Here is a 20,754-nt window from a genome sequence, read left to right as displayed (position 1 = left end):
CGTTTGTTGCAGTGGTAGGTAGTTATATTCTAGTTTGCAGATGTGTAAGCATCACTGTAGCTTTTCTAAAATGGAAGAGAAGCCTTCTTTCTGCAAGACAGACATATCAAAGTATTTACCAGATATTAAGTGTTTGCGTATGTATTTTTATTAAAAAAAATATCCCAATACAGAAGGCAAGATGGGGACAACTCCTGCAAGGGTCAGACTCGAGGGCCAGATTTGGGTTCTGTCTCCTGATATGCTACTGGCTTTACATTTAGCCTTGTACAATTCTGTCTACCTTTTTGGGCCTCCATTTCCCACCTGTACCCAGGGGACAATACTACAATGTGTTTCTTGCTCTTTGATATCTGAAACATGCTTAGAGATTCTTTAGTTGAAGGTGTCAGGAAGAAGTCATTATTGTTATATTTTTATAGCCCATTTCTTCCTGCAGGGTCCCAAAGGTATTTTAAAGTCTTGGGGAGGAGGGAGTGAAGAGTGCCCTGGCACATCATACTCTTCTCAGCTGCAAGCTGGCAAGTCTGTGAAAGTACACTGTCACCAGATACACATCTAAAGCACAATTTTCTATGGTGGAGTGAAGGAGAAATACCTATGTAACTGGAAAAGTGAAATTTGAGCAAATAATCTTCCAAACTGTTAGGTGACAAGTACACTGAATTCTACTTATTCTGAGGCACATTGGTAGTGAAGAGCTTGCTTTTGGCTTTCAGTGGAAGAATGGCACTTCCACTGGTTGTGTCGATGGCAGTTATGACACCTACAGAATCATGACTCTTCATTCTGCAGTAAAGTGTATTTTGATGGTAACATGCCCTTTAAAACATCTCCAAGCAGACTGGCAGATTATACTTCAGTAATAGGTAGATTGATACAAGACAATCAATATAACAGTGCAGAGCAAGAGCAGAAGTCACCACATTGCTGGATGTGGAGCTGTACAGAGTCACTGCTTTTGTTGCACATCAGGCTTCTTGTTCTATCTTCCCTTAAGCATCCCTTTTTCATTTCAATGCATTTTTCCTTAAAGGGTTGGTGTTACAAGCAGGATCAGGGATAGTATAAGGTATGACTCTGCATGCCTTCACACCTCATGAAATCCCATCTACAATGGTAAAAATAATGAGGAAAATTGCCTACTGCAACAATTTCTGAAATGGCTGTAAATGTTTTATTGCTTAAGCATATGCAACAGCAACTTCAGCAAACATACTCTGCTGAGTATGGTAGAGAAATGACATACACAGGATCTTTTGGAAAAGCAGGCAGCCATGGCTAGACTATATTTCTAAATAAATCTGTTAATTAACTGGTGACTACACAGCATACTGTAGCAAGCCACGCTCAGCAGACACATTCCTGTGCAAGGCCAGTGTGGTGTATCTCCTGCGTTTCCTAATAATGCCACCCTACTTCTCAGGAAGTAGACTGGTGGTTTTTACAAAAACAAGCAAGCTGAGAATATGCTCATTGTCTCAAAGTCAAAGATGTGACTAAATTAGGTTTGGATTGGAGCCCCAATAGGTACAAGAAAGTGGACAGTGAAATGAGCATCCGCTTGGAGTTCCCACACACTGCCCCCCCCCCCCCCCCCCCCCTGAAATGATTACACTTGGGTCAAAGACCATCTCTGCTTGAAAAGTTAGAAATGACTGCATGCTAAATCTGGCAGGCGACTCTGCCACCACACCACAGTGAGGAGATGCTCCATCACAGCAAGCAATAGCTGCAAAGGCAGAGCCCTTTGTCCATCCTGCCGACCCAGGGTCACTCCATCTGGGCAGGGAAGCAGAACACTGGTATTTAAGGCAGCGCTCACTTCCCAGATTGTTCCCGAGCTCGCTGCCAGTGACCGACTGATGGCCTGTACCAGGGAGGCACTGAGGAGCCATGTTGCAGACCCACAGGAAAGACGTTTTGCAGTTCAGATAGGGGCAAGAGACCAGAGGCTGTGACCTCCTTCTGCTGGCGCCTGGCCACAGGCTATACCACCTTCTCATACTGTCACCTCCCACTGGCACAGCATGTGCTACCAGCCCATGAGGTCATACAGCTGGGTTTGCAGACAAGGAGAAAGTGCCAGGGCTACTCTATTTGCCAGAGTACTTGTGGCAGGACCGTTCACGTGAACGATTTGAAAGGCCCTTGAGAGTCACTCAGTTAGGTAGCAGAAAGAAACCCACGTGATTTAAGTGGCCACTCCACACCACGCAAATAGGATTTGAACCCAAGAGGCACAGCACACCACGAACTCCCATTTACTCAGACCACAGCCTGGGGTGTTTCAAAAGCTTTTGGCATCTCACAAATTCAGCTCAGAACAGCAAAACTTACTCAAGAACAGCAAATGGCTGGTGATAACTAATCTATTTGCTGGAAGTTGCTCTCATAAAACATTTGCTAAATAATTTAGGAACAAAACCCAGTAATAATAACCCCCCCCCAAACTCTAAGTCTACTCCCAGATGATCTGCAAATACAAAACAGCAATAAGTCTATTAAGTCAACCCACCGAGCACTACTCTCATATTCCCTACCATCCTCCCAGTCCTGATTTTCTTTTGATTCAGCAGTTTTCCTCCTTTTAGCATTTCTGGCTGGCAGGTCTGGATGTACTTGGTTAGAATTCAATACCACGAGGGGTTTTAGTAACCAAAAGCTGCTTTGCCCCCCAGCTCCAGCAGCTCAACAGGAGGTAAACTAAAGTTCTAAGTATTACCTGCATGATTAAGGTCGATTGAGTTTAAACTGCTTTATTTCTCATCAGGATCTACGAGTAAAAACCAGAAGCTTCCTTTACTTTCTTCTGCTAAATTAAAAAAAAAGAAAAATGAAATTGCTATTTTATATCTGCATCAGCTGAAAAATACATTGCAATGTGATAGCAAAGCACTTGCCAGGGCTCACCAGTGTTCAGTAGGTGCTTGCCCAGCTGACTACTCCATGGCGCTAGGTGTTGCATAAAAGTAGATTGTTCAAGATGAGTCTGGACTCTCATTAACTGACTTTAAATGAAGTAATGCAAGGAAGAAAAGAGTGAGAGATTAGGAGTATCAGGAGAAATGCCTTGCATGAGGCTTAACCAAGACCCAGGAAGAGCAATAAATTAGAATTCACTTGTTGGCCCCAATCCAAGGAAAGACTCTGTTGTGTGTGTTACTTTAAAGATCAATGTCATCCAGTTGACTTCCGTGAAACATCTGCTTTCTGCTGTAGCGGATGGACAGCTTTTATCATGGATTAGGTCTCCCTCCTGAAACCATCCCTCGATAGCAGCAGCAAAGTTCTGAACTACAACACGCATCCTTAAATCCAATTTTCAAAAAGTTGAGAAAAATATTAACGGCAAGGAGACAGATGGTGCCATAATGAAATCCCCTCTCTATTTTTACTTATTTCCACTGCTTTTATGATAAAGACATGCGCCCCCCCCCCAAAAAAAAAAAAAAAAGAAAAAAGCAGATCATGTTTGCACTCCACATGTTAGTTCCTTGCCTGCTAGATGATCCAAAAAAAGCACTGAAAACCTTTTAGAGCTGATGGCACTAATCTGATGACCTGATGAAGCTCAAACCAAGAACCAGTTACTAGGAAATAAAGACAAACCATGGCTGCTATCCAAAAGAACTCATAAATCTAAACATCTCCTGCTTGCTCTCTTGTAACCACTCTAATATTTCTTCTACTTCTACTTTGTGAAGATTACTTTCACCTCTTAGCCTCCCTCAGGATGTCAGCTCCCCCTGCCACAACCTATCTTAGCAAATACAGTTCAGGTGCTCACTTTTATCCTCCTTCTGAATTCTTATACTTGACATAAGGCTTAAGAATATGTGGTTATTTTTTCTTCCCAATCAACATTCTGCAGTCTGCTTACCTCTTGACTTGGGTTTTTTTTTGCCTGCCTTTCAATTCCCAATCACTCCCTTCTCATTCTTCATTTTATTCTTATCTTGGAATTACTGAAAGTGATACAGAACATGATACATCTTCTTGCTTAGTAATGCTTTTGCAGAACATCTCAGCTGCCACTTTAGCTTGCATGTTAGCAATGAGAGAATAAACTCTAATTGTTTTGACACTCTACCATTTGGCAACCCTTAACACAGCTAAGACTGTAGGCTTCAGCATTCTACTCTGCTTCTAGGAGCAAGGAATTTCAGTCCTTATTGACTTGTACTTGGCTACTCTCATACGAATGTTTCCTGAACTTCTTTTGTCTTCACCTTACCACTGTTAAGCATGTCATTTTCCACCCCTGTTATTCAACAGCCTTTATATTCATATGCAGCCCAATTTTCTGCCAGTATCATCTTTTCATTTATGTCAACTGGATACATGTTGCTCCTACTTGCCTCCAACTTACTGCTCACTTTCTGTGCCAGATAAAGTTATTGCACATTAGACTGAACAGATTTTATTTCACAATTGCATTCCTTTATGGAATTCCTTTATGTTTTCAAATTGCTTGCCTAGTAGGCTGTAATTCTCCTACAGTATAAAGCGTTCATCAAGACAAAACAGAAATATGGGAGCTGGCACTAAGTTACGGTCAGCCATTCCTCCGATGCAACAGTCTCTTTCCAAGAGCTACAATAACCAAACATATTGCACTGAAGAGAATTCTAATATTGGTGTGATGAACAGCGCACCAGCAGGTGAGGCTTTCTCTTTTGTCAGATTAATTAGCAGTCATGTCCTTCCTTTAAACATAGGACTATAATCCTTCCAAGACTCCTGGCCTTATTTATTTATTTTGTTACTGTAACTAGGTATTTTTCCTATATTTTTGTGACTGGCGTCAGTAGATGGCACTGTGACATACACTCTTCCAGGTTCTTTTTTGTTAGCCTGCAAGCAAAGGTTTTATGATTTTTTTTTGGTGTTATAATTAGTTTTGTTTATGCAAGGTTCTGTAGTCCTTCGGGAGAAAACTGTGGAAACAGTGAGATAATTTGCTTTCTGTATATGCCCTGCACTCTGATTGAGGTCAGTTCTTGAGCCAGAATCAGTCCCTGGGTACCAGTCACTGAGGTTAGGTTGAAATTCCTATAAGAAGGGATTATCCTGCATATTATTTGACCACTCTTGCTCCAAGACTGGTACACCAGTCTAAATAGGGCAATTAAACTGAGAATGTAAGAGTATTCCCTTCCAGCAGAAAAGCAATCTGCAATGCCCAAGCCATCTTTTTGCCCTGTGACAACAGATACATGTTGCTATGTGTAGAATAGGGCTCTGTTCTCCAAAGAATGGCACATGCAAATGGAAATAAATTTTTTGAATCCTTTGGTCTCTGAAGGTAAATGCCTGATGTTGGGAACCCAAACTGCAAATTGAGGAATCCACATGTTCAGGTACTATCATTAGTAAAGTGGTGCCTTGAAAGACAATTCAAAATCTGATTAATTTTCAGAGATGTAGACTATGGCTAGTCTAAGACATCAAAAACTTGTGGAATGTCAAAAGAAAAATAAAATAAAATTCAGTGCCGAAATATGAAATGAGATACCTTCAAATTCAGCTTGAAGGCTGACACCTTCAGTGTCAGATGTCTTAATGTATTTGCCTTCTTTTTTGAGGGAGAGAATGGTAAATAGTGTTATCTTTTGCCCATGCTTAAGTTGGGACGCTTGACATAATACCTAGAAATCTCAGTGAAAGTACAGAGTCCTGTTGAGCTAAGTGCTTTTCAAATGAGATAAAAAAAGTGGATTTAGATGAAAATGTCATCAACTGATGTCACAAAACCCCTTCTCTTTTTAAGAAAAAAGATGAGAAAGACTGTTGAATGTTTATCAGTTTTTTACAAAAGCACCTTTAACATTTCCTTACATTTTTTCCTCAGTTTTAAGCAGCAAATTCACCTCTACCTTTAAAATTTTGTTAATGGTTTAGCAATGGAAAGTATTTGCTAAATAAAAAAATGGGAAGGAAGAAGAGAAATATCGAATATACCAAAAAAGTAGTGTCAGCATAAACATCTTTTGTAAATATAAACAGACACGTAGATTCATACACACATATGCACACAGTGCATTTAAGTGTATAAAATGTCTTTATGACCTCATAGGAGGAAGTGTTCTTTGCAAGAATGACAATTATCATCAATGGTTGATTAACAAGTGTCGAACTGACAAAGAGCTATCAGCAAATATAAACATACGCCCTAGAAAGCATAGGAAGCCTTTATGGAAATGTACTATTAAGCTAATAGCTCCTTACAGCATTGAAGCTTGATGTTCTACTTCTACATGACTTTTTTAATCAAAGAATGTCAGAGAGAACAATAGTTCAATAGACTTTCATATCTGACCATGAAGAGTAAAACACACTCTTCAAACTGTGACTGACCAGTTGTAACACCCATGAGACAAGGACAACTTTGAAAAAGCTGCGAGTTACTTACAGGGAGGATTTTTGACATCAGAGACCCCAGAAACATAGCGGAGAATTACTTTCCTTTAACATGCTTACAGCTAAAGCATTGGCTTCCATTCAACTAATAGAAATGTTAGTGCTTAGAGCCTGCGTGCCTTGCATTCTTGCAGTAATACAATTCTGTATTAAAATCTATTCCAGTTGCTTGATTTATGAAAATTGTTAAAGTGTGCTGCTTTCGTACCAAGCTTATTGGATGATGGGGGGGTGGGGGGGGTGGGTAAGAAAAAGGAAAATAAATTTTTAAAGAGAAAGCAAGAGAAAGCGAGAGAGCATGCTGTTGTCCCTATTGAATATGTGAAGCTTTAGTCCTTATAAAAGTTGCCTGTATCCAAAACGTGACAATTTTATTTCAGAAGGTGACGATGTTTTAAGAATTTGTTGCAACTTGTGGACAGAGTCGCGGTTGATTTGGTCTCCAGCATTCCTTGGATTTTGTAATATGTCAATACATCATGTTAATGCAAGTTTTTAAAAAAGGGGGAGAGAAAGCAAAAGCTCCCTTCCTTTTTAAGTATGAGTAATCTATCCAAATCCTACTGAGACACACAAAGGAATGCCGGCAATTTTCCCTTTCATAAAATGCGGACTTTCTTTAAATACTTCCTCCCTACATTTTCAAAGCACAGTTGTATGAAATGAAGGGGAAATGACACCCTTACCCATTGAAAAGGAGATTATGTAAAACTGGTTGGAGAAGCCAGCCGTGTTAATGCAAATACAAGTATGATTTTATTCATAAGTTGCTATTGTGCTAGAAGAACATGCGTTTCCTATATGTGTCTACCTAAAACTCTGTGCAAGGAGAAAAACATTTTCTCAGGTTATATTACCCTGTTTTGCAAATAAATATGAAACCCAAAAGATCACTTTAAAAAGTGAAGGGCTTGATTTTCCATTGTGCTGAGCACTCGATTCCACTTGAAGTTAATGAGAGCAGTCAGCAGCCTCGACAATAAGACACTACAAGGATTTTGCATGCCCAAAAGGTGCTGGAGACACTCCATGAGGAGCCAGGGATCAGCTCCTTTCCCACTCATGGCCTAAGTTTTCTTTGTACTGATAGTAACTGCCTGTTTTTTCTAAAGTAGCAACTGGGGACAGTCTGTACCCAGTAAGTATTTTATTAAGTCAACCCCCTAGTCTGCCTTTGCAATGGCCTATGCTACTGATTGCATCAGATGTAGTCTCTCATTCTGCCAGCTACTCAAATGCATCCTTCAGCTGGAAAAATTACAAGCAAGTCATTCCCATCACTTTCCGACATCCTCAATTTGAGTACATGCTGCATTGGCATCTTACTCCCCATTGGTGCTGTTTGAAAGATTAGCTTAGATCCTAGGCCTGAAACTGTATGATCAAAGTACAGGATCACTGCAAACTTTATTTGAGCTGTACACCAATTGAGCGATGTCTCAGGGGAAAGCAGATCAGAAAGGTTTTGATGGGACTTCAGAGTTTTGCAATGGTAACTTTTCTATCTCATAGTCTAGACTAAACTTGAAAAAATTAAAAGTAGGTACCCGAATTTGTTGTTTTTCTAGGAAACTGATTGTATCCGATAATAGTGTGCTTGAAATAAAGGAGAAGCAACGCCCTCAGCCACTGAAAAGAAGATTATGTATAACGTGGTTGGAGAAGCCAGCTACGTTAGTGCAAACAGACGTTTAAACTTATTCCTGCATTACTTTTTGCTGGAAGTACGTGTTATGACATTTTATACTTGCATGTGGATAAGCAAAGTAATTACTGGTACATTTTTAAAGTAACTTTGCAGAGGAGTTGATCCTCTTTCTTCTGCTTACCACTGTTTATTCTTCTTGGCTTTCCATGGAAGCTCTTTGGTAGTGTGAGCAAGCCCGAGACCTTGGATATGTGTATTTAACGTCGGATCGGTAAATAAGGTCTAATTAATCTTCATTACATGGAGTCATTTGAAATAGATACCTATATTGAGTGCCCTTCCTGTTCAGCTCTGGTCCAGATGAGTTTCTGGCTCGCTCTGTAGGACCCTGGGGTCTTATCATACGAAAGGCTGGGCAGCATTTGATCAGGAAATGATTATACAGTCTTCCTACCCCTTCCCACTTATACATATGACAGCTGTTACCAGTCAAAACTGTCTTCTGTTTGTTAACTAAAGGTAACCTAATGGCCAGCCTAAACCAAAAATTCTGTTAATTTTTAGGAATCAGTACTGTTTCAAAGGAGAGGTTTGATTCCCCTAGAACACCTTTTTCTGCAATTAATTTCCTTGTTTTAAAGACAGTAGTACTAGGTCCTTTAACAGAAAAATCTACCCATTTTAAATTTTTGAGGGGTTTTGTTTTGTTGTTTGTGGGTTTTTTAAGCAATACCTCAAAAAATGTCAACAGGAGTTTATTTTTTGCAACACAGAATCACAAGTCTGAGTTAGGTTTAAAAACAGGATCTCAGAGGCAAAGTTTTTAAAGCTAAAAGAACCCCCAAAATATACTAATATATAGTTTACCAGTGTCAGTGCAAAGACCTTCAGAGCCTGGCTTCACAAGTTGCAGGCCATTTGAAGATGTTTGCCAGGGAAAACCCTGCATCACTCAGATACCTGAAGGCCTCAGCAAGTGACAGAATATATGGGTAAAGCAGGAAAAAAAGCAAAACCAACACTGTGATCGAAGGTCTGGCTTTTTGGAGACGCGTAGGACTTCATAAATCACTACACAGTGGAAACACCGATTTCCAAGCGTTCAATTACTTTGCTTTTTAGATCAATTTCCACTGGACATAAGCGCATTAGATTGTTGTCCACAATCTTTATCCGAAGGGTCATATTTCCAAGTGTTTATCTTGTGCTCAGACTGTAACGTGACATGCATCCAACACCCAAAAAAAGGTGGTGTGGGGATAAGCTTACTAAGTTTAGCTATTTGCTCTATTTACTATTTTGACAGAATCGAGGAAAGAAACTTCCTTTCCTCCTCCCACCCAGTTTATTCTTTAATCTATCAAAAGAATTATTAAATCTTTTAAAAGATCAAACACTCAGATTCTTCACAAAGGTTGTCACAATGAATTCATTTGCAGAGCTTTCATCCCTTCTTCCCCACTGTGCTGAAATAATGTTGACTATTTTTCGCTGTCTCTCTTGCTCGCTGTAAAGATCCAGTTGCAAAGGTTGTTGCAAGGACTCAATCTCCCACTCTTTTCCCACCTGGCACCCATAATTTCTAGAAATTAAAAATGCAGGTGTTGATACCTTACTGTTTCTATGTTGTCCAAAAATGATCTCATAAAAGAAGTCTTTCAAAAGGTGGTTTATGATACTGCAGAGCAGAGAAAAAAGAACAGCAGCAGTGAGGGTGATGCCCAGAAGTTCCATTCTGTAAGAGTGCTATTTCTGTTTTAAGAGGGCAGATCTTTTTTGGTAGTCTGACTAGTACCAAGCAACACTACATAGAATACGAAATTCCTTTGGCTTGATCAGAAGATATTGAAACTAACAAAAACTAACACACCGCAGAATTAACACATGCGGAGATTAAATCAAAAAACTATGTAATCCTACTCAGTTTCTTATAGAACCAGAGAGTCTTTCCCCCCAGAACTTGTAAAACCAAGAAATAATGTTTTATATGCAGGATGTTCATTACCTGAAAGACTGGTTTTCCTCAAATGAGAGGGATTTTTAAATAAACTACTTATGCTCTATGAAAACCAAACCAAATAATCTTGGTTTTCAAAATTCTTCCTGAGTTTTGCCACACATCAAATGAATCCTATTAGAGCAGCAAAGTATTTTTTTAATTAATTGTTTTGCCTTTTAGTGGGATGTGGAGTTGCAGTGGGAGTAAATCCAGAAGAGTTGCGTATCCATTTTGCCAGGTCTACCGCCAGATGGGTCACATTGCCCTCATGATATTGCATGTGCACTACGACTAAGAGCAGCCAGGATGATCACAGTAAGAGGAGCAGAGGAGGAATGCAGGAGAGTGTGATGCTGGTGATAAAGGAGAGGTACAGATTGTTTAGTCTTTCACATCATAAATCCACCTCTTACTGATTACAAAACACAGTTTTTAAAGGGCTCAAGGAAGGGATAATTCTGTTTTGAAAACCCTGCTCTTAGATCAAAGAGCATCAACTCTCTCTTCAGGCTGAGTCCTAAACTTCTTGTATGACATAGGGAGCTATCTTGAGACCACATTCGGGACCGCAGTGTTATCTGGAATAACTGAAGAGGCAGAGAAAAACACATAATGTAATGGAGAATGAATAGAATAATGCCATTAGAAAATGGGGTTCTCTCATTGTCATAAGTATCCAGCTCCCATCAGTTCCTCTCTGACTACCAGCTCCCCAGCTGTTAAAAGAGAGAAATAACCAACACATACGATTTCAGTTCTTAAGTTTTCACAGATTTAAAGTCATCCATGTTCTGGTTTCTCTGAGGTAAGATGTTTTCACAATCCCATCACAGAGGATGATCTAGAGTCTCAAAAAATAAGCATTCCAAAATAATGCACACCTCCAAAATCTAATTGAATAAAACAGGACACCACCTCCACCCCCTGGCTGAATGAGAAAACAGGACCTTGTAAATTTGAGATGGAGTTGTTTTGCGCTTGCTGGAGCTAATGGTAAAGTGTACAAGCCCATTGCATTCCCAAAAGTACTCAAAGCTTTTGAGGAAAAACAGCTCCATTTCCAGATAAAGAATGCAGCAAGGTGAGGAGATTCAAATATCCATCACATTTGGTATAGGCAAGAAGAAGGGGATCCAGTCCCAGAAGTTTTGAAGCAGCTGGCTTTCACAAGGCTTTGGCTCATACTTGCAGTTAATTGCATAATCTCCCCTCCAAACAAACTCTGACATATTTTGCTTCAGTTTTTTTTCAAAATAGACATTGCTTCCTTAGGCATCATATGGGTTTTTTTTTTCTTACCCGTGAGCAAATTTAACTATGCCTGCTCAGTAGACCAAAGTATTAGGAATTCCACATTACCACCAAGTCAGGGTTAAGTGCAGCACCATAATGAAAAATGTATCATATCTGACCTGTGCATTAATTGAGTTTCCCTGCATGGTGAACTTTTCATCTTTATAAACACAGATGTGAAACCTTTTGAACGGCTTTATGATACAACAGGAGTTCTATAGATCTTCCCTTTCCCCCAAATTACAGAAGAGTTCCAGTCTTCACAGGTAATGATCACTTGACTAAGAATTTACCCATTTTGTGTAATTTAATACAGTCAAAGTCTTGCTATAGACTTCTAGAAGATAGCTAAATAAAAACCCAAGAAAAGAAATAACCTTATTGTCTAGTAAGCACTCTAGGTTCACCAACAAGTTTTTCCATTACTGGTTTTATTATTGTTAAATTTCATAGAGCCATTCCACATGGGTCTTGATTTCATGTGTGTCTGCACCCAGAAAACATTGATTATATCAGAACTGCAGGCTTTGTTTTCTAAAAGGTTAATTTGCTCAAGGACTACACAATGGGTGGGCACTGGAGAAATGTGAGCAAGTATGCTTTCTACTGTACCTCTGTGGAGAGATTAAGGTTCAAGCTCATTTGTTCCTAAATCTTTCTTGACAACAGCTCTGTTGACAGTGAAGAACAGAGTTGTTCTGCTCTGGATGAGAGTCAACAGCTTGTACCAAAACCTGGAGTCACAGAAACACTTCTTAAGAGTCAATCTTGTTTAGCTGGTTAGAGAAATAAGGTCTAAGTCAACTTATTCTGTCAAAATTTAGAATAGAACAGTTCAGTTTTTAATTCTTTACTGATTTTTCTGAGACACAGTGCAGAGGGATCATAAAAATCAACAAGATGATAATTCAGCTCACAGACAGACCTGTCACTGACCAAATGTTGAAAGCTGAACTTGTTCCCACCTCTCACTCTTTTGCCCAAACTCCAGGTCTCCGCTTTCCCTGTCCCATGGTTGGATCTGCCTGTGTTTTGGCTGCTATTGCTTTGTTATTTGCTGCTCCCAGCAGCTGTAGGCAACTATTTCCTCCATACCATCTGCCCATTCTGGATTGCTTTACTCTCATACTCTCTCACGCTGTGCATTAAAAAAGATCTCACACAAAGCTAGGATAAATTAGCATATGCAGTACCTTTACCTTTGGAGGACAGAGCAGTTCCTAGCTCTGTCCATGCAGGCTAGTTCTCTATGTCAATATCCAAAAGCTTCTGGAACCATCCTACTTTCTACAATCCTCCTTCACCTGACCATAAATAACCAGGCTTTTGCAGTCTAGTGTACTCAGAGATATCTTGAATCTGATCACCAAGGTGAACTTAATAGGTTACCACAGACACATAAGCTCAGTATTCTTACTGAGGTCCTTGACAGCCAGTGTTGTGCTGCAAAGCAGATGACAAACTGTTGTGTACCTTCCAGTCCTGTTTTGTCATCAACATGTCTGCTTCACTGGCATTCAAACCTGCATTCACCTTTCAGACCCAAAATAGCCTTTTCTTGCATTTTCACTTAAGCATGCTGAGAAAAATCCCAAAGCAATAGCTGAATTATAACATTGTGATGTCATACCAAGACATCATATTTCTATTGACTTAGCAGTACTGAGTATTGAAAGAGATAGCTGATCTAAAGTATGATGAAAATACAGCAAGAAAAAAAGATAATGGAGAAAAACATCAATGTTTCAAGGAAAAAGAAACCAACGAAACATCCTGTTTGCTTTAGACAAAGCAGCCATCAGCCTTGTTAAATATATAAAATTGCACTAGCTAGTGAAACATTTTTTGATAAAAATTCCCAAATGTTAACATCAGTTGAAATTCCTCTTGGCATGTAAGTTCCTTGATACCTTTAGAAGTTTACTTGCCTTACATGTACTGCATTTCTGCAAAGGGAAAAATTACCAGCACTGTGGTTACCAGTCAAAGATCTCCAGATGCAATCCTGTAGCTATGTACCTGCTCCAGGAAATAAGTCATACTTTTAAGGAACGATGAGAAGTTTCTCCATCCTCTGAAGCTGAGCAGAGATATCTGCCCACAGCACCGGTAAGAATCTTCATAATCTTACATATGTACCTAATACCAATGCTGGGAGCGGGAAGCATTGAAAAATGCAAAGCAGCAGAAGTCTAGGGAATTCAGAGTTCAGCTACAGTTTCACCCTAATGGAGTCACAGGCCAGAAAGAGTAGCCATGGGAATTATATATCGTGCTTAAAGATAAGCACATGCTGAAACATTTCCAGGATTTGGACCCTAATATAAAGCAACTGCAGGCACCCAGCAAACTGAATGCTATGCTATAGAACTGTAATGTCAGGTTACAATTCCTATCCATTTAAGGGCTGGTTCCAATTTTGCTGCATTAATTTTAGCTTCCCCCCCCCCTTTTTTTTTTTTGCTTTCTAATCCTGGTGCTGTAATGAGGCTGGAATAGCATATTTATGCATTATATAATGTGTGTTGATATTTGAGGTCCCATACATCATCTAGACAGCACTATAGTTAACAAAGCAACTGCAAAAGAGGAAAGAAAGTGATGGGACTTTAAATGACTTATTTTAGTTATAAATGACTTATAAATGACCCAAATTGCGCGACAGACTCAGGAAATCATATTGTCGTTCCTAGGTTCAATCCTCAGTTCCCTTAAAACGGTGATTTTACTACTGACTTAATGAACAGTGGAATTAAGCTCAGAGCTTGCTCCGTTCTCCTTGCCAGCAGAAAAGTTATTTGTTCTATATCCCATTGCCCTTCCCACATGCAGACAGCAGCTGTAAAACTGATGCCATGAAATCCAGGCCGGTGTCCCTGCCTCCCCCACAACTCACTTCAATGGAGCCAAGATTTCACTCAACATATGGTCTAGAATTTACTCCCATAAATCATTTTGACTGTCAACTCCTTCGGCAGATTGGGTCAGACCCAGAAAAGACTTAGGGGGTCTTCAGGTACCGAAGTCTGTAACATGGATCCAAAATTGCCTTGATTAGTAGCCAGCTATTCCAGGGGGGAGCCTCAATCCCCTTTTTCTATCTGAAAGTTCCAGCATTTCGGTTCTGCAGCAAGCCAGTGTCCAGAATTGACTGAAATGGGTCTAATAAGCTCAAGATCTGTTGTAGGATCCAGACACTAGATGCATTTGTGCCGATTTCCCTGTATGAGCTAATCCTATGGTAATTGGCTAGGCTGTTGCTGCCCCCCTCCCCCCCCAAAAAAAAACCACACAAAAAAAAGTTTAAGTAGATATAGCTACTCTCTTTTGGGGAAAACAAACTGCCAGAAAGGTGGGTAGTGACACCTACATTTTACACAGTGACGCAGAGGATAGAGCATTCACCCAGAAGTTCATTCTGATCTGTCCCCACCTTTAGACCTTCGAAAGGGTTTAAACAGCTCCAGAGTCTTCCAGAAAAGCCAGTCCGTGCTGTCAGTACAGCAGTGGTTTTAGGAACCAAGGAACACAGGAGCAAATTCAGGAGGAGCAGAACAAGTGGCTAGTACATGCAATGGAGAAGGAGGAGCAAATCTGGGTGCTGCTTCCTGATTTCTGGGTGTTTATTCAAGGGCTGCTGAATGTAAAATGCATAAGCTGTCCTGAATCCATGCATTTATTGTTAAGGACACTTGAAGTCAAAAGCTTACCGATTCATTTACTGGGGAATAATCATTTACCGTATTAGCTAATCTATTTATCAATATAAAGTCAATTATTATGAAGCATCAGGAATGGGTAGTAATTATGCAATGTAAACATAAAGGATGGGATCAGTAGGTAATAATATTTATTCATTATTTAAAATATTGAAAAACATTTGTAATAGCTGCATACCGCAAAGCCCACCTTAAAGAAAAAAGAACATATTACTCTTGAAATGAAGATTTTGTGACACAGGGGTATTTATCTTGGTCAATATTTTTAACTATTAAAATATTTATACTTGTGACAAATTTCTATAATGTTACCATACACATGAGCCATGTAAACTTATAAAGTACTTCTATATATCAAACAGGATAAGTTGCAGTCAGGATTCTGAGTATCCCACAGTCTACAGTTTAGATGCTCCCAAAACATACTTCAGTGAGCCCATCAAATTTAAAAGGGTACTTGACATGTATTTACAGGGATGACCAAACAAGAAGTATCTTTCTAAAGAGACAGAGAGTCAAACACCAAAATAATGTACCAGTAAGCTAGGATTTTACTATGAGCTTGGTAAGAACGTCAATTATAACTGCCATTGCTCAAGTAAACAACTAGAATAAATCTAATCTGTTTGAATTATTTTTGGTTTGTTTTTTATTTATTTAATAATTTAATGTATTAGTAACCTGGAAAAGGAAGTTCCACTGTAAAGATAGTTTTGACTGTGTTGGAAAAATTATAGCAACGATAATTGCTACAGTCTCTCGGAGGACCCCGTCTTTAATGTCTGGCTAACACAGTATATAAGAAAAAAGCCTTAAGTACATATGGTAATCTCATCTTCCACTTCCACATTTGTTTATAAGAACCCAATCAACCAAGCTGAAGGGTTGCATTTTTTAAAAAACATCTGAATATGATCAGTTCACTTATTTGTTCAGTTCAATGTATGCCTTTCAAATTAGATTGCCATTTAATAGATGATTTACTTACACAATCAATATTAGAGGTTCCAAGAATTGCAATTGTCTTATTTCCAATAATTTGTAGCATCATATTGAGGTCACCTACCCCATTCCATGCTAGAATTAGCAGCTCTGCAACAGCAAGCAAATTTATTGGTCTTAACCTTTTTAAAAGTTATCTGTACTAAGAATAGCACAACATTACTGTGCACTCAATTTTTAATGGACTTATAAGAGAAGAACCTATATTGCTTCAGCACTCACATCCCTCTTTCCTTATGCTCTCTGCCAGGCATAATATATAATTATGTGATATTTTACATCTACAGTATACAAGAAAGTATTGGCACATATGGTCCTGATTTAGGTACTCAGGTTGGAAGGGTTATCTAAGCATCTTTTCCCAATAATCAATGCTCAACACCCAGAATGCCAGGACTTCCTTGTTGGCCACTTTACCAAGAAAAATAAATAAATGAAAAAAATCTTTGCAGACAGCAGCAAAACTCAGTTTTCTTCCTTCAAGATCTCCTAACCCCTAGCAGGTATTATCTCACCTATCAGACAGGGAATTGTGCATCTCCATCAAGACTAACATATTGAGGTGAGGGCACCCATTAGGGGACACCCCTTTGTTCCACAAAAGGAGCGTGATCACTGCTACCAAAGGAGAAGAAATTCAGCTTGCCTTTGTGCAATCCATCCACCCACAGCATGCAGAACAGCAGATAATAGCAGAGCATCACCAGTCGCGGTTACAAGAGTAGTGTTCTGTTCTGGTGGGTATACGCACAGCTAAATTCAGCCTCTGCTCCAAAGTTTACTATCAAAGTATCAGTAAAGGGGTAGAAAAATAAAAAAGCTGCTCACTCGGTCTTACAGATAGTTATCAGAGGTAGCAGAGAAAGAAAGGCAAGTGACATGCACCTTAAGGGTCTCAAAATTGAGTGGGTAATGGAAGTGAACCCAGGGCAAACAAGATGGTTTCAAGCTAACCTTAAAATTTAATTTGCAGGTCTTCTCCTTTTTCCCATATTCTTGATGGGTGCAGATTGGTTACTATTCTACAGACAAGTATTTACTTATTATACATGTATAAACTCGAAATCTACAGGGCTGAGAGAATTATTCCTCCTCTGTATTCTGGACATGAAGCTCTACAGGCTGGTCCGTCAGTTACTAACGCAGTTATGAAATAAGCAACTTGGAAACTTCCTAGGTCAGGTTCACGTACCGTAACATGAAGGTATGCATCAGTCTCCAAATCTGCATATACATATACTGTTGCATCTCTGGATATTCCTCCAAATGCCACATTTTTCTCTTGAAACCATCTAAGCCCTTGGATTTGGTGATGTCCCATGGCAACGAATTTCACTGATTTGCATTGGTGGGAATGCCATTTACTTTGGTCAGTTTGGGACAAATCATAACCAACTAATCCTTGAATAACGTGAGAATCTTACACTGTTGTATTGTTAGTCTTCTATTTCCCTCCTGGTTCATTTTTTTTTTTTATTGGAAATGAACCAAACTCATAGTTACTGCTACAGAGAGTGCAACGGTAGTACAGACCAGCATTTCATGCAGTGTGAAACCCGACTGAGGAGAAGCTTTGGCACATAGTTCTTAAACCCTTCTATCCTTCATTTTAAAAAGTATCAAACTTGGTAAAACCTTGAAAAAAAATATTTGCTCTTTAGCTTTACGTTCACATATAACGTCATCGCACTCCGGCAGTGATGGCTCAGCATCATCCAGAGGTAGAAAGGGGTGAATTTCACAAGAGGCAGAGAAGTCACCTCAACACATCTTTCAGATTGCTGTAGGAATTAACGAGCAGCTCCTGTTAACCCTCAAACCAAAATGTCACCACAGTAAATTTCTAGCGATATCAGAACGCACCAGGGGGCACAAAGGGATGAATCTTTTTTTTTTTTGCCTACAAGCTTTAATTTCATTATCTTTAACTCTGTCATTCCCATTGGTCTCTCAACAGGAAAGCAAAATATGAATGAGAAGCTGAGATGCTTTGCAAACTGTGGAAGAGAAGAGACTTTTTGCCTCACTTCTCCCTCCCCTAATCCTCATCACCCTCCGGACAGGGTTTATGTGAAATGGTACCATGCGGCGGTCTTACCGAAAGACAAAGTAGCAGAAGATGGTGAAAATCACAACTCGCTCCCTCCTCCACCCCCTGAACTCACTGAAGAAGGGGAAATGGTGGGGTTAAGAAAATAAAGTTCTCTCCCAGTAATGCTGCCACATAATGAATACAGCATTATTATGCAGAAGGCCTCTTGAGACATCGGCCTAAAAAAATTCCACTGAAAATGGAAACACCTGTTGGAATATTAACTAGGACAAAGTCAAGCAAGGAGAAAGAGGATAGGTGGCCAAGAGGTTAGAAAGTCTAAAGACGAAATGTTGAAGGGATTTTCTTTATTTTTTTAGGAGTGTGACATTTCTAATATTTGAGTTCCTAAAACAGCAAACCACATTTTCTTCATGCAAGTATCTAGAGGTAATGGAAAAAGCAGAAAAAAGCCAACATTAGGTAAAATATCTATATTTCAAAGAGCAGAGCTACTTTGGACATCCTTACGCTGTATGGCCTACAGTCAGACAGCTACCGGAGCAAATGGATTCTGGGTATGGGAAACCATTTACAGCTCGTATTTGATAAGAATTTTTTATTTATTTATTTTAATCTCAGAATCATTAGCAATTCTATTTTGGCCACAAGAAGCATTCTATTAAGCTGAACCCCCCACCCTGTTTTACAGGTTTGCGAAGATCTAATATACTGTAATAATAAATTCCACTTTGCTTTCTCATAGTCTCCAAGTCCCTTAGAGAATGTCAGAAGCTTCCTTCCTCATCACCCTGCCTGGCAGATTGAGGCACAGGATGAGCCTCCTGACAGAGGGAAGACCAGAGAGCTCTGCATTGCTCTGGGTAACTAGAACTTAACCTGCAAGACCCTAATGTAGAAAAGAGTTTGGAAAGATGTCTAAGGACCATCACAGTTGTGATCCCAAGGCTACACCCAGTACATCATAAAAAGTATGCCGTGAGCTCTGCTATACTTCCCAGTGCCAGATATTCCCCACTTAGTTTTTCACGTGAGTGTAAAAAGGAGACCAAAGTTCACCTGTTTTGCAGTGTTTGCTGCCTTACCAGAAGATGTATCATCAGCCGGACACTATCTTCAACTGAATATCCAATTCAGACTGAATTCAGCAAGACTTAGCACAGGTTCAAGAGCACTATAAAGAACAGGAGCCTGCCAGCAAGAGCACTTATACTATGCTAGGAAACATGATACTTAGTTGTAGTGCACTTGTAAGCATTTTTTCCCCCAATACTTTTATTTTAAAGGGAATAATGTTTCTTTCTCTGTAATACACTGAAGAAGTACCTTAATCCTCCTGTAAAAGTCCCTGCAGAGCATGAAAATAGTATGTTTCAAAGGTTTAAACTTGACATATTGAGGGGAGGGAAGAGGGACCCCGTGCTTTGCAGGGCAGATATGCTTAGTTATACAGCACAGGTCTATAGCCTTCCTATAGACAGAAAGAAATTCTCAGTCTCCCTGCATCGCAGATAGGATGCCTGTTTCTAGAACCCCACCCTTTCACATAGGCTGGATGCAGAAAACAATAGTGATAAATGGGAAGCACAAAGCTTCACTGACATTCTTTTAGCAAGGCAGCCATTTCCCACTGCCTGCCTTGGAAGAAGAGAGAGAAGAGGAAGAAAAAAAAACCAAAACCAAACCAAAACAAAACCCCAGCCACTTACAGAGATCTGTCTTGGCAGCTTAGCAAAAAACCCAGCGCAGCTTCGGAGCAGTGCTTTCAGATTAGCCCGTGTACCACACCCAGGATGTACGAACACTATCAAAACCTCCTCTGCAGCATATTGATTATCCAGTACAGCCTCACTAAAGAAATAATAAATGAACAAGCAGCCATCCTCAGACCTATTGACTGGGAGGAATAAAACCTCCAGCCTGCCTTCCTGCCTCTACTCCCTGACGCTCTCTAAGAAAGCCGCCCCACCCTCCTCTAAGGTGCTTGTATTTTACAGGCAGCTCAAGCTCAGCCCTGTTATAGTGAGCTTCAGTTTATCCCGATTACCTGGAAAGCACATCAGCCTGTCATATCCAGCTCTGTTAATCTTTAACCCTTTGCATGCTGAATCCATCCCACAACAGGCTATGAACAAGCCTGGACACCTATTTCCCTTTGGGCATTTTTTATGGAAAATATCAGTGGCTACTCACAACATCATGCTGAAGCCTGAACGGCTGGGAATATTTTCTTAATAACAATCAAGGTTGTTTCTTTACAAGAGCAGCTGCTTTCATACTCCCAGTGAATATTTTAGCAGAAGCATGTGTGTGAAGGAGAGAGCAGGAATGAGCGTGACTACGGGTAGATGAAGTGGGGGGTGGGGGTGGGGTGGGGAAGTACCTGTGGGGAGGGCAGCCTAGACCAGAGGCTGCAGCACTGCCTTACGCATCAGGAGATTCACATTGCCCCTTGAGCCCAGCCACTAACCCTGTGTGTCACCTTGTGTTGCTGGTGCCCATTTCCCTTTCGGTCCTTTGTTTATTCAGATTATAAGTACCCCAGCAGGGACTATCTCCCCCTATGCATTTATCAAGAATATAGCCAGAAGGTGTGGGGAAGTGATCTTAGCTGCTG

General features: G+C 40.0%; 1 long non-coding RNA gene across 1 annotated transcript in view; it reads left to right on the top strand.

Moving 5' to 3' along the window:
• Positions 1–18,299, top strand: part of LOC114013746 (uncharacterized) — a 47,466-nt gene extending 29,167 nt beyond the window's left edge. Inside the window, exon 2 of the long non-coding RNA XR_003556909.1 lies at positions 18,042–18,299. This is a non-coding gene — a long non-coding RNA (uncharacterized LOC114013746). The remainder of the gene's footprint in view (positions 1–18,041) is intronic.
• The last annotated feature ends 2,455 nt before the right edge of the window (positions 18,300–20,754 follow it).

The sequence above is a fragment of the Falco peregrinus genome, chromosome 15 (genome assembly GCF_023634155.1).
Source record: "Falco peregrinus isolate bFalPer1 chromosome 15, bFalPer1.pri, whole genome shotgun sequence".
Classification (NCBI taxonomy): Eukaryota; Metazoa; Chordata; class Aves; order Falconiformes; family Falconidae; genus Falco; species Falco peregrinus.
The sequence above is the reverse complement of the archived record's forward strand: the minus strand, read 5'-3'. Positions and strand labels throughout refer to the sequence as shown.